The 15,207-nt window shown below is 39.8% G+C and overlaps 1 long non-coding RNA gene across 1 annotated transcript in view; it reads left to right on the forward strand.

Annotated features, from left to right (window-relative positions):
• LOC141376595 (uncharacterized) overlaps positions 1–15,207 on the forward strand; it is a 244,120-nt gene that overhangs the window by 145,869 nt on the left and 83,044 nt on the right. The window lies entirely within an intron of this gene.

A 15,207-nucleotide genomic window follows, 5' to 3' on the forward strand; every position in this document is an offset into this window, starting at 1 on the left:
CTGGTAAGCTTAGAAGGCTGTCATCATTCAATTTAATAAAATTTTATGTTAATTACCCTAACCCTAAATCCAACCATGACAGTAATTGAAAAAGCAGTTCTGGATCTGAACAAGTCTCTATTGATATGGGCTGTGGTGATATGGCCACAGATTGGTTACTCACTGAAGCTAAGCAGGGCTGAGCCTGGTCAGTAGGGACACTATACAGTAAACGGGCACCGTCTTTCGGATGAGATGTTAAACCAAGGTCCTGACTCTCTGTGGTGATTTTTTTTAAAAATCCCATGGCACTTATCGTAAAGAGCAGGGGTGTAAACCCGGTATCCTGGCCAAAGTCCCCCAATTGGGCCTTACGATCATCCTTACCCATCGAATTAGCTTTATCACTGTCTCTTAACTTCATCAATATCTGGTGTGTAGTGATCACACTGGTGCCGTTGTCCTGTGGCTGCCTTCACATCATCCAAGTGGATGCTACACAAATGGTGGTGTGGAGAGACCCCCCTCGTGATTGTAAAGCACTTTGCGTGTATGGCCATACACAATAAATGTGCTATATAAATACACATTACATTATTATAGCTGATTGACCACAAGAATTACTTATATTATTTATAAAATGTCCCATTTATTGTATTTTATTAACGTCTACCCCTACCCCAACCCTAAATCCAACCGTCACAGTAATGTAAAAACAGTTCTGGATCTCGAGTCTTCTCTATTATAATGGAGAATTAACCATGTGAATGGATGCGCCTACCAGAAGGCACAGAAGGCCCCTACTGGCCCATATATATCAGCTGATTACCACTGACAATACCCAATCAATCAAGTGAAAACATTCGAACCGGGTGGCTTTCAACAGCCAATAACTGAACTCTCAAAACACTGAGAGAAACATTGATTGGACAAACAACGTTCATCCTCATGCATGATCCATATCCTCATGTTTTTGACAGGTACCCATCTAAAAAGCTTTATGATTAAAGTTATAATAATAAAATAATGCAGATGAATATTGGAGGTTTGCTTTAAGAGATACAAAAGCTTTGAATTGCTTCACAGCTCTAAATCTAGTCTTTTGAAACCCACAATAGTAACCACTATAATGCTGTTTGCAAATGAGACTAAAGCCATCTCTCTAGACATCATGACATTATTCCAGAATTCCGAATGATGTTCGATTATACCACATCCTTAAAATGTAATCTCATGCTCCCACGCACACACACAACTTAGTAAAATGAAACCTGCGGTCATAAACAAAAAGCAAGCCAGCAGTTGAGTCAGCAGTTGAGCGTTTTTTATATATATTCATTTTAACATATTTACATAATGCACAAAAGTACAGAGTCTCACAATTGTGCTAAGTTTGATACATGTTCAATATATCTTATAGCAGCAGCTTTTCAAAAGCCAGATTGTATAATAAACTGTAGTCTGTGACCAATCACTGTGCCACAATTGTTTATTGTAGAAAAATAAGATTAAACTAAACACAATATTTTTGAAAAATTTTTGAGAATTTGGTTTAAATTACTTGATTTTTTAGGGTTTAAGGCTTTCTGCAACCTATAGTTGACCAGCTTTGAAACATATTCTCTCCATTACCACTACTGTCGTATATATTGGTAAGACTTTATTTTGATGCTCCATATTGCAATTCTTTCTTTTTTTTTACAAAATGTGTCAAAGGGACTATCAAAATAAAGTGATACCTATATATTATAAACAGTTAGGTCCATAAATATTGGAACATCCACACAATTTTAACATTTTGGCTATATACACCATTACAATGGATTTGAAATTAAATGAAATGAAGATGTGCTTTAACTGCAGATTGTCAGCTTTAATTTGAGGGTATTGACATCCAAATCAGGTGAACGCTGTAGGAATTACAACAGTTTCCATATGTGCCTCCCACTTGTTAATGGTCCAAATGTAATTGGACAGAATAATAATCATACATCAAACTTTCACCTTTTAATACTTGGTTGCAAAGCCTTTGCAGTCATTTACAGCCTAAAGTCTAGAATGCAAAAACATCACTAGATGCTGGGTTTCATCCCTGGTGGTGCTCTACCAGGCCTTAACAGCAACTGTCTTCAGTTCCTTAGGTTAGGCTATAGGTTAAACTTTATTTGTCCCAGAGAGGAAATTTGTCTTGGGCATAAAAGGTGCTACAACATTGTCTAAACAGACAGTAAAAATAAATGAAACAAAACAATTAAGAACAAACATTTAAGAACACATTGTTTACAGAATAAGACCATATATAAGTATAAATATATAAAACACAGAACCCAGTCAATTGCTAGCGTACTACAGAAGCAGTGTTATTGGTAGAGTTCAACAGTTTTATGGAGGTAGGAACAAACGAAAGCTTCAGTCTATTAGTTTTACACATTGGCATTTTCAGTCTTTTTCCTGATGGTAACAGCTGATATTTACTAAAAAGGGAATGTTTAGAATCAGCGCTAATACGTATTGCTCTTTTCATAGCCGCCTGTTCGTATAGAGTCTGGATGGGCTCATATTGTTTTATGCCTATAATATTCATGGCTGTTTTTTGCATATGAACCTATTTATTTTTCAACTGAACAGACAAGTTTCCAAAATCAGACTTTGATTCCATAGCGAATAAGACTCTCAAACATAGCTCGGTAAAAAACAAGCAAGATATGGCTACCCACCCCATACAATCTCAGCCTTCTTAAGAAATAAAGCCTGTGTTGTAGTTGTGTGCATAAACTCTCAATGTGTGTTCTCCAACAAAAAAACACTGTCCATATAAAACCCCAGGGATTTGTAAGATGTGACTTGCTGTATCACTGTGTCTTTAATGATCACAGGCCTGTGTTCAGAAACACTTTGTGGGTCAAGGACCATTTCTTGTGTCTTTTTTACATTTAACACAAGACAGTTCTTTTATCACACCACTGAGTGAAATGATCGATTTTACTGTGGTAGGATGATAGGTCCATGTCTTTGTATAAGAGACTTAAAATGGCAGTGTCATCAGCATATTTCATAATATAATTATTAAAATGTGTGCTCCTGCAATCATTCGTGTACAAGGCAAAAAGCACAGGTGATGAAACACAACCTTGTGGCACTCCTGTATTACTGTATCTGACCTCAGAAAGTGTCCCATTAACCCTTACCTGCTGAGCTCTGTTACTAAAAAAAAAGGGTAAAACCATTTAATTAAGAACGTACTGACACCCATGTTATGCAACTTCTCTAAAAGTAGATGTGTCTGCACTGTATTAAATGCCGAACTAAAATCAACAAATAAAATACGAGCATAAGCTTCAGTATTCTCTAGATGCTTGGACACAAGATGAACAATGCTAAGAGCGGCATCCTCAGTGCTCTTATTCTGCCTATAGGCAAACTGGCATGTGTCTAAGAGTGGCTCTACCTCTTTTTCCAGTAATGAGGTTAAAAATTTCTCAAAACACTTCATAACATTGGAAGTTAGAGCAACAGGGCGGTGGTCATTATCAGCTCTAGCACCATGTTTTTTAGGAATTGGTGTTATTTGAGATTTTTTCCACAGAGCTGGTACATCGTTGGTATTCAAAGATCGCTGAAATAAAGGACACCATGCTACTGCAAGTTCTTCAGCACAGTTTTTTAACAAAAACGCTGGTAACCCATCTGGCCCAGTAGCCTTATTGGTGCGCAAGCGTCTAAAAAGATGCTTTACATACAACACTTGGGTCTACTTCTACCGAGGGGGTATCTTTAGTATCAGGTAATAATTGTAACATGCTATCACATTTTCCTAAATCCTTTTGTGTCTCAAATCTCAGATAGAAGTCGTTTAACCCATTCGCTCTTTGTAAACTATCCAATGTTGTGATATGTTTCTTAGCAGGGTTCATATTAGTGACCAATTTCATTGTTTCCCAAAGTTTCCTTGTGTTAGAAGTATAAAAGCTATGTTCCATAGCTTGCCTGTGTTGTTCTTTTGCTTTTTTTTTTTATTTATACACTCTTTAATGTCCTTTGTAATATAGGGCTTGTTGTTAGGATAAACCACAACATCCTTTTTTTCCACCACATTATCCACACAGAAGGTAATTTAATCACGTATTGTGTCAGTGGCCTCATCAAGCTCTAACTGGTAAAATATGGACCAATCTGTGCATGCAAAACAGCCCTTCCTGCTTTTTCTTGGGACATTTTTCCTTCAGTTTTGTCTCCAGCAATTGAAATGCATTCTCAATCGGGTTCAGGTCTGGTGATTGACTTGCCGTTGTATAACATTCTACTGCTTTCCCTTCAAAAACTCTTTGGTTGCTTTTGCAGTATGCTTTTAGTCATTCATTTCAGTTCATTCTATGGTGCTGGTGTATAGAGCCAAAAATGTTAGAATTCTGTCAAATACTTTTGGGCCAAACTGAAAATATATATAAACATATATGCATAAGCCCATTTGGATGTATGCTCATTATTGTTGGTGTAGTCAATCTGGCAACCCAAAATTGTGAATATACCCCGTTCATCTGTTAGTAGTCAAAAATATTTACTGTATCTTTAAACAAACACAATCACAGTAAAGATGATTTCAATAATTAATTTTCATATTGAAAGATCATTTGAAGTTGAATTTAATGTAGTCTTTTATATCTCTGAGAGTGTTCCAGACCTGAGGTTCGAGGATAGAAATTTTGGGAAATGTATAGTAGGATTTCACAATATTTATTATTTTACTGTTTTTTGTTTATTTAAATATATCTGTGTTGAGTTTCCAGTACTGGGATCCGGCTGGAAGAGCATCCACTGTGTAAAACATGTGCTGGAATAGTTGGCAGTTCATTTCACAGTGGCAACCTCTAAAATAGAGACTACGTTGAAGGAAAATGAAACATCCATGTTGATCCTTTACACACGTGTTTGTTTGTTTTTAAAATCCACCTATCACCAAACAGTAATGTTTTTGCGTTTACACTTTTTGTAACATTTTTTATTTTGCAGATCAAATCAACTGAGCATACAAAGATTTAAGATTTCATAATGTTGGTCATTGAAAACAAGACATGCACACAGTGTTCCATGCAGCGACAGGAAGGGAGGAGCTTCTATGCTGCAAAACATCCATAGGTACGCTTGCAGCAGATGCATACCGTTTTGTTTTGAAACACAGTCGCAGTCATGTGGGTATCGGCACCCACAAAGGCACGAGCCACAAAAGCTTCATCCTATATGCTGGTCGACGTGCCTCATATCAAGCACTCTCATGTGCGTCATTGCAGAACGCCTCTGAGAACAGCGGCTTTGACACCTTAACTAAACACAGTTACACTAATGAAAAAAAAATGCTGAAACTGAAACTGCTGTATGATGAGGTGCATCTTACTGTTCCAGAAAAGGATTTCCTCTAAAGACAGGATGTTGCTTTCTGTCCTCGGACTGGAGGTGACCCCTGCAGATAAATGCTAAATGTTATGTGCAATCATTCAGACAGTCATGGATTATACTTAATCTAAAGCAGATACTTAGATGGTTTCCAGATTTCAGCAGTTAACAACTGACCTCAAATCATCAAAAACATGATGATTGGACTACATGCATTCTCACTGAGTGTATATTTGATGTCTGGGTCATATATAAGTCATAAATTTGTTATAGATGGCTGATGGCATAGACACTAAATCACAACACCAGACTGTTGATTTTCTGATCTGTTACACTGATGATACACAACTTTACATCTCTCTTTTCATTCTGATAATTTGTACAAAATTATAATTATTGTATAGCTGAAATTAAAAATTGGATGACTAATAACATCTTATAACTAAATTCAGATAAAACTGTGGTCTTATTGGACCCAAAAACCTCAAACACAAAAACTTAGAACACTGTCTAACCCTTGGTGTATTCTTATTTCAGTCCTCATCTTCAGTCAAAAATTTGGGGTGATTTTTGACAGCAACCTGTTGTTTGATGGCCAGATTCCAAGCATCAGTAAAACTGCATTTTTTCATCCTAAAAAGTTGTCAAACTTCGACATATGCTATCAATGTCTGATGCGGAAAAGCTTATTCATGCTTTCATGACCTCCCGTTTAGATTATTGTAATGCGTTACTAGGTGGTTGCCCTGTTGGCCTAAGTAACAAACATCAGCTAGTTAAAAATGCAGCTGCTAGAGTGCTTTCTAGAACAAAGCATTGGCTCCCTATTAAATATCGTATAAATGTAAAATTTTCTTGACTACTTACAAAGCCTTGTACTGTTTAGCTCATTAGTATTTGAGGGAGCTCCTGTTGTATTATAGCCACTCAAGTCCACTACGCAAAATTAATTCTGAACAATTAATTTAACTTATTCATTCATTTTCTTGTCGGCTTAGTCCCTTTATTAATCCAGGGTCGCCACAGCGGAATGAACCGCCATCTTATCCAGCAAGTTTTTACGCAGCGGATGCCCTTCCAGCCGCAACCCATCTCGGGGAAACATCCACACGCATAATTAAACACACACTCATACACTACGGACAATTTAGCCTACCCAATTCACCTGTACGGCATGTCTTTGGACTGTGGGGGAAACCCACGTGAATTTTAGAAGGTTTATTCAAGCCCAACATGGACTGGCCACCATAGCTCTGTGGATTGACATCAAACAGTAGCTAAATCTCTTGTGGGTCATATAACAGCAGTATATTCCTCTCCCCAGCCAGTGCAAAGTGAACTGCTACTTAACTTTAACAGTCAGGAAAATTCTATCATTAACATAATGAAACATACGGTAAATATCAATAAAAATCAATAAATGAACATAAAACACTAAGATGATAAAATGGAAATACCTGTGGATTGACATCAAACAGTAGCTAAATCTCTTGTGGGTCATATAACAGCAGTATATTCCTGTATAACATAATGTCTATTAGTTGCTGTAATCACAGATTTAACGTAGACTAACCATGTTCCGTACACTTTTTGCTATTCAGCGCACTCAAACGACGACTCCTCCGTCATTGAAAGCCAGATAAGCATGCTTGTGTGTTCATTCTCTGGGGGAATACCTATTGCACAATCCAAATCTTGATTGATGTCTTTTGGACCAGTAGTTTTTGAGAAAAGATGGGATAAGTACCGCCTTCGCATGTGTACGGAAGATAATAGGTATTAACGGTGTTCCGTACACGACTAAAATAGTGTTCCGTACAGGGCGCATAACTTTAATTTGCTGGCAAAAATGGGCATTGTTTGAAGTCTTATTAAAATTGTATGTCAGAATATACTATTATTGTGTTTAACTCTAAGTTAATGATATTTTAAATAACTCTTTTATGAAAGTTTTAAATGAAATTGCTTCAAAATCATTTACTTTTTATATCATGTTTATTTTATTACAGCATGACAATTTAAAATATTAAAACAATAAATTCATGCACATTGAAGCTAACTTGACTGACCTTTTATGAATATAAACATCATTACTGCAAAAGGAGGATCCAAACAGCGTTTGCAGTCTGTCTCTCAGGCGGAGAGTTGCGACATGCGGCATTTACCCACAATTGATGTTTAAACATCCCCATTTCAAAGCATTTATTCAACAAAAGATAATTTATTTAACAATTTGTGATAACATAATATTCACTTCATAAAGACTGGAATACTGTGTGATGCATAAATTAAATGCAAAAGCATATTGTCGGGGCTTTAAATGTCTCCCCTCCCAGGCGACACTCGCACTTTAAGCTTGCCCACTTTCTGTTTTCAAGAGCATTAGGTGGACGTAACAAACTTACTGAATTTACTCGGCTACATAAAGTAGGAATGTCTCTGTTGTGGTTGGGGCTGAAAGAGTGAGAATTAAAGATTACACGGATATATAGCTTGTCTACGACCCATAAGTATTTATTCAGAGATTAACGTTAAAAGGTCGTCTGTACAGAACATCGTTGTGTACGGAATATGTTTAGTCTACGTTACACTAATACAAAATGTATCACATTCACACGATATAACTACACATTCCTGATTCATCCACAATTAAATCATACAACAGAACATTGTAATACATCTAAACAGTACCAACAGCATCAAATGGAAACATTTTATACGCTTTAGATACTTAATTTACTCAGAAAACGAGGAGCTCAGCAAAACACCTACCTCTCCCCAGCCAGTGCAAAGTGAACTGGCGAGAGGCGCGCGAGTAATCTAAAATGGCGTCGACGCGCCGCCGAAATCAAAATTTAAAATAAAAGTCTTAATACTAAATTCACATACATTGGATAGAAAATGTCAAAATAAAATCACTAAAACAATGAAAGATTTTAATGAAAAAGACAATATCACAGGTGATAATATAACCCGTTACATACACCCTTTTTTGATTTAATTAAAATCTGCCTAGAATTCAAATCACTTGGTATAGGTCCTCAATGAAACTAATTCATTCATTCAACTTGAAAGATACCCACTAAGGAGTCAAGAAAACATCAGGGTGATCAAGCCAAAAATCTTCTTGAAATAGTATGATGTCTTGTACACCATAGTATGACCCAACCCTTTTTATTGTCTATTCGATTTCAAAACTAGTTCTTCGCATCAAATAAATTTAAAGGAAGCTCTTTAAAACAAAGACAGAAATGACTCAGATCTTCTCTTTAATTGATTTCCTACACCCTGAAGCCATAAAAGGCTTCTGAACCATTGACTTAATTAACCTATTCACCTTCTTAACAACTCTGCCAGCCCGGGTTCTAACACCCTGAATGTCAGGAACAGCAGCCTGAGTGTCAGTGTAGTTTTGGGGGTCAGTTTGAAACTGTGTTGGTGTAGGTTCCTCTGTGTCACAATTCAAGTCAGCATCCAGAGATGTCTCATTGTTACTATTCTCCAAGGCACGTAACTGATTACTTGACTCTCCTCCATTCATATCAAGCTGATCTGATTCAAGGTCTTTCTCAGCATCAATGTCCTGTGCTTGAGAGGTTTCAAACTTTGAGACAACTGGGCTTCCAATCTCTTTATCCTCCAAATTTATAATCACACCTCCTGATTCCACTGAATCACAGTCTTGCATGGTAATCGCATTCTCATTATAACAAGTGTCATCATCTGACTCGCTCACTGAGACTGGAATGATCCTCTCCTCATCAGACGACTCCACAGGTAGGAAACTGATATCCAGCACCATGTTTCTGTGCACTACTTTAACTCTTCCATTCTCATCCTTGATCTTGTAAGTGTGTGTTTGGAGGTATCTGTCAATCACAGTGTACACCACAGGATCCCACTTGTCTGATAGTTTCCTCTTGCCTCTTTCTCCTTTATTTGCCACCAACATACGGTCTACAATATTCAGACAAATTCCTTTAACTCTCTTGTTGTAACCCTTCGCTTGTTTTCTCTGTTCTCTTTCAGAATGTCTCTGTGCAATCTCAGCAGCTTCGTGAAGATGTGACATCAAGGATTTCAGGTAAGTACTATGATCGACGACTACTGGATCATGTAGGACCCGGCCAAACATAACATCCACGGGTAGCCTAGGCACACGGCCGAACATGAGTTGAAAAGGAGCAAACCCTGTTGTCTCATGGACTGTAGCATTGTAGGCAAAAGTCAGTGTTTGTATTTGCTCTGGCCATTTATGCTTCTCTTTTAGGGGCAGAGTGCGGAGCATGCTTCCCAAGGTATGGTTGAACCTTTCGACTTCCCCATTTCCCATAGGGTGGTATGCGGTGTTATGGGATTTGTAGACACCTGAGAGTTTCAACAGCTCTGCTAAGAGAGCACTTTCAAAATTATCCCCTTGGTCGGTGTGGATGCGACCTGGAAAACCGTACACACAAAACACACGGTCCTATAGTTTCCTTGCAACCTGTTTTGCTGACTGATTTGAACAAGGGAAGGCATGTGCTAACTTTGTGAAATGGTCAGTCAATACTAACACATCTACAGAGTGTTTCTTTGCATCCTCTGCGGTCCAGAAATCTAGGCACACCAGTTCCATTGGCATAGAGGTTTTGATGCTTTCGAGAGGGGCACGGGCAGATGGTTCTGGGGTCTTGGCTAGGATACATCTCTGACAGCACTTGATATAATCACAAATATCCTTCCCCATACTTGGCCAAAAGAAACGTTGACGGGGTAGATGGATAGTTCTCGCTTGTCCCTGATGATCTGCCAAGTCATGCACACCCCGGAGAGCTTTTTTCCTTGAGGCAAGAAGGTAATACCAACTGATACCGCTTGAGTTTGCTGTGTGGATCTTGTGTGACTCTGTATAATACTCCCTCCTTGATCTTAAGTTTTTCCCAATGCCTGAGAAGGGATAAAGCTGCAGGATTCATTTTGGCTCTTTCCCGCCTTGACGGTTGACGTTTTAAATTCAGAAAGGGCACCACCCCTGATACAGCCAAATCAGCATGTTGCATGTCACACATTTCATCTGCAGTAATGCTAGGAAGAACATCGGTACAGGTTGGAACGAAATCCTGGTAAGACTGGGGTAACTGCACAGCCCTTGCTTGGGATGTCTCTTCCCAATGATCATGCAAACTTAAGCAAGCTTTGATAGTATCGCTGTCAGATGGTAAGGTAAGACAGGATTGGAGGCAAATTTGTAAGTTCTGAGCTCCCTGACGGAATGCATCTCTGACTTCATCTCCGTTAACCTCTTTAGCTTCCACAAGTAAGTCTCGATAACTCTCCTTCATTAGCCTACTGCTCACTGTCTTAACAAAAGAGTCTCTACTCAATCATCCGCCACTATGTTCTTTGTCCCTGGAATATGCTTTAGCTCAAAGGTGTAAGCTGCCAATTTGGACACCCAACGTTGCTCACATGCGTCAAGTTTGGCTTTAGACATAACATATGTGAGCGGATTGTTGTCTGTCCAAACAGTAAATGTTTGACCTTTTAGCCAGTGGCTAAATTTCTCACACACGCGCTATTTGAGTGCTAGGAACTCAAGCTTGTGGACTGGATAGTTCCGTTGGGATTTACTTAGAGTCTTACTTGTGAATGCTATAGGGCGAGCACACTCTTCACCTGCAGGCACTTGAGATAATACAGCCCCCAATCCATCTAGGGAGGCATCGATCGCCAAGATTAGAGGTCGAGTAAAGTCAGGGTGTGCCAACACTACACTTTGCAATAGACTCTCCTTGAGGCTATTCAATGAATGATCTCACTCCACAGTCCAATCAGTAGGCTTGAGCTTTCTGTAGGTTCCAGCTTTAGGATCACCCTTGATGCTCCTCTTCCTTCTTTGCCCAGCCGTATAGCGAAGAGTGGCTTTGCTAAGGATGAACAGCCAGGTATGAAGTGTTGATAATAAAGGATCATGCCGAGAACTGATTTAATCCTTCGCACCGATGGCGTGCACTTGTCATCTTCCATTAGATCAAACTAATGGAGATAACATCAAGTTTGGAGATAACATCAACTTTCGCTGGATCGACTGCAACTCCATTTCCATCTATAATGTGACCCAAGAATCTCACAGAAGTCCTCATTAGATGGCATTTCTTAGGACTTAACTTAAGATTGTACTGTCTCAGACGGCTGAATACGACCTCTAGCCTTTCTAATGCTTCTGGCTCACTTGGAGCGAACACTAGCAGATCGTCAAGATAACACAGCAAACTGCTGAAGTTTAAGTCTCCGAAGATGCTTACCATCATTCGCATAAAGGATGCCGGACTGTTGCATAGCCCTTGCGGCATCCTATTATACTCATGCAGCCCAACAGGAGTCGTAAATGCAGTGTATTTTTTATCTTCTTCAGCCATGGGGATATTATAAAATCCAGATGTCAGGTCCATGGTGCTAAAGAGAGTGTTCCCGCCTAAAGCAGCCAGACAATCAGACTGGTGTGGAAGCGGATGTGCATCCTTTATTGTTCTCGCATTTAACCATCTGAAATCTGTACAGGTTGCCATCTTTCTTCCACACCAGAACTAAAGGGGAAGCGTATTCACTCACAGACTTCCTTATTATCCCTTGTTCTTCCATTTGAGATAAAACCTGCCGTAGCTTTTGATAGTGTGCAGGCGGCACCCTTCGATAAGGAAGTCTGAATGGGCGCTCATCCATTAGTCGAATGCGGTGGACAAAACCCTTCACTTCTCCGCAGTTCAAAGCATGCTTGGAAAACACATCATTGTATCTCTCCAGTAACTCTACTAACTTCTCTCTAGTGTCATGGCTGACAGAACAAAATTGGATGTCAATATCAGAAAGGCCAACAGTCTCCAAACGCTGCCTTAAACTAGCTGAAGAGTGAGATAGATGTTGATTCTCATCGTTAAGCACCCCTGCTTGACTTGACCCTTGGAAAAGTTCAAAATCCTCCACAGTGACACATGGGAATACATCTGCCAGTTTACGATTCCTTTTGAGAGTAACTGGTTTGTCAGAGAAATTTGTGACTTTTACAGGGACCCATCGATCACCCCATAATGGCGTTTCAACTCTCCCCACCATGATGTCTCGTGACGAAGATCTTGAAGTTGTTGGTTCCACCACAACTGTGCTTCCTGGTGACATGGGAACATTTTGGGGCAGCTTTCCCCATACCAAATGTCCTTGCTTTGCTAACAGAGTGACACACTGCTGTAACTTGACTGTTCCTACTTTGTCTGGCAACTCTGAACCCTTCCATCGGCATGTGTTGGCCAAAACATCCAAGAACTGCTCACATCCTGTCGTCGGTTCCCCTGACAGACTAGAAACAAGTCGCCAATAGTCACTTGTGATTTCATACGATGTGAGAGGAACTTGATCACATTTGTGCCAATAATTAAATCATCCCGCTGGCCGGGTACAACAAGAATAGGTACTTGACAGCTCTCTCCATAAACTTTCAGTTCAACCTCATACATACACTTTGGCTTTGTTACTTTACCCCCACACCCCACTAAGATGACATCCTGCTGAAGAGCTGTGGCTGTAGACAAGACATTTTCACTTAACATCCTCTTTTCTGCTATGTCACTTAGGGTGCAAGCCATTGAGCCAGTATCAAGCATCCCCTTCACAGTATGCTTATTATTAATGGTGACTGGTGCATAGAACAAGTTGTCAAATACTTCAAGAGTTTGCACATTTTGCGCTATCACTTTGGTCCCTGATGGAGCCTGGGCACATGCAGTTTCATAAAACTAGAGAAGATCAACATTCTCTAGGGGTTCTCTACTGAGGCTCACGCATCCCCCTCCACAACGTGAGCCATCCAGTTTAAATCTGCCGAGCCCCTGGGTGGCGCTTGACTTGGCCTGAAACGTTCGTTCATGCATTCTCTTTTTCCATGACCAGGCTGATAACAAGTAAAGCACAGATGTTCACGCCGACAGTGTGTTACAGTGGAGTGATCACGGGATCTGCACACTTTGCAAAGCTTACTCTGAGATGGTTGAGATGGCGTTTGGACATTTTGAGAAGGTGCGCGATCAAGAAGGTTAATCAAAGTCCTCATGCAATTGTCATCACTCTGTGCTGCACGTGAGATGCTGACATCACACTCACCTGGCTCTTCAGAAGGTACAACACTCACTGCATCCTTGTGAGGGGTCTGAATGCAAGCAGTTACATGCCTTGTAACAGAATGGCGTTTTGGTTTGGTTGACATTTGCTCTCTTTGATCTGTTTGGTATCGGTCAAGCTGCTCTTGAATCTCCTGTGCAGTCCATTTTTCTTGAGCTTTAAAGCGAAACACTGCAGAAAGGGTGGGGACAGGGCAGTACTTCACGAACATCATGGCTGCTTCCTGGCACGGATTTTGCATCTGCCGTCCAAGTCTCTTCAAAGCCTCCTCTGTGAGATCTACTGCTTTGTTAAGACGCACCCAATACTCAATAGGGTTTTCTCCTGCTAATGGAACTGTACCATAGAAGTCTGCCAAGGGCATACAGGAATAATTAACTGAATAATTGACATGGATCCTGAAGCAAATCTTAAAATACGGGTTGCGGCCCCAATGTAACCGGTCTGCTTTCGCCCGCTGTTACTGACCTCTGCGTTGTGTGTAAAAAGACAAGGACACGCGCTACTTCATTCACCGGAGAAGGTTTATTCAAGCCCAACATGGACTGGCCACCATAGCTCTGTGGATTGACATCAAACAGTAGCTAAATCTCTTGTGGGTCATATAACAGCAGTATATTCCTCTCCCCAGCCAGTGCAAAGTGAACTGCTACTTAACTTTAACAGTCAGGAAAATTCTATCATTAACATAATGATACATACCAATAAAAATCAATAAATGAACATAAAACACTAAGATGATAAAATGGAAATACCTGTGGATTGACATTAAACAGTAGCTAAATCTCTTGTAGGTCATATAACAGCAGTATATTCCTGTATAACATAATGTCTATTAGTTGCTGTAATCACAGATTTACACTAATACAAAATGTATCACATCCACATGATATAACTACACATTCCTGATTCATCCACACTTAAATCATACAACAGAACATTGTAATACATCTAAACAGTACCAACAGCATCAAATGGAAACATTTTATACACTTTAGATACTTAATTTACTCAGAAAACGAGGAGCTCAGCAAAACACCTACCTCTCCCCAGCCAGTGCAAAGTGAACTGGCAGAGGCGCGCGAGTAATCTAACCGTACGTTCACACCGAAAGCGGCGAGAGCGTCCAAGGTCGCTCTGGCTGCCCTGGTGACAACGCTGTCTGCCTTCAGCTCCTGCGGCGAGAGCGTCAAAACTCGCTACATTGATCTCATATTTAAAGGAGCCGTTGCAGCATATCAGTTACATTCCTGCATAAAACATGCTTCTAGCGTGAAAATGTTGCGCACTTCTTATCAAATTCATACAACAATGGAAGATCAAGTTGCGTGTGGTGTGGCTTCGCTCTATTTATCCATTATGTGTCCATATGTCTGAAATATCCTGAAGCAGCTGTACTGTTTTGTACTGTCTCATCGCGTGAGATTCCCGCTTTTTTAAGATAAATATATATATAAAATTAATGAACATCAGTAACTCGCCAGTAACTTATTTAATGTATGTTCCTGTAGGAAAAAATTGTAAATAATTGGAAATCCGGCGACCGCAATAATCAAACCCTTGGGAACAACTGTGGTCGGAACCAAAGTTCACAGGTCTGTGTTCTCAGAACTGCTATCAAGCGATGGACGTCTTCATTCTGATTGCTTGCCGCCGAACCGCGTCATAGCTCATTACCATAAA

Source organism: Danio rerio, chromosome 11, assembly GCF_049306965.1.
Source record: "Danio rerio strain Tuebingen ecotype United States chromosome 11, GRCz12tu, whole genome shotgun sequence".
NCBI lineage: Eukaryota > Metazoa > Chordata > Actinopteri > Cypriniformes > Danionidae > Danio > Danio rerio.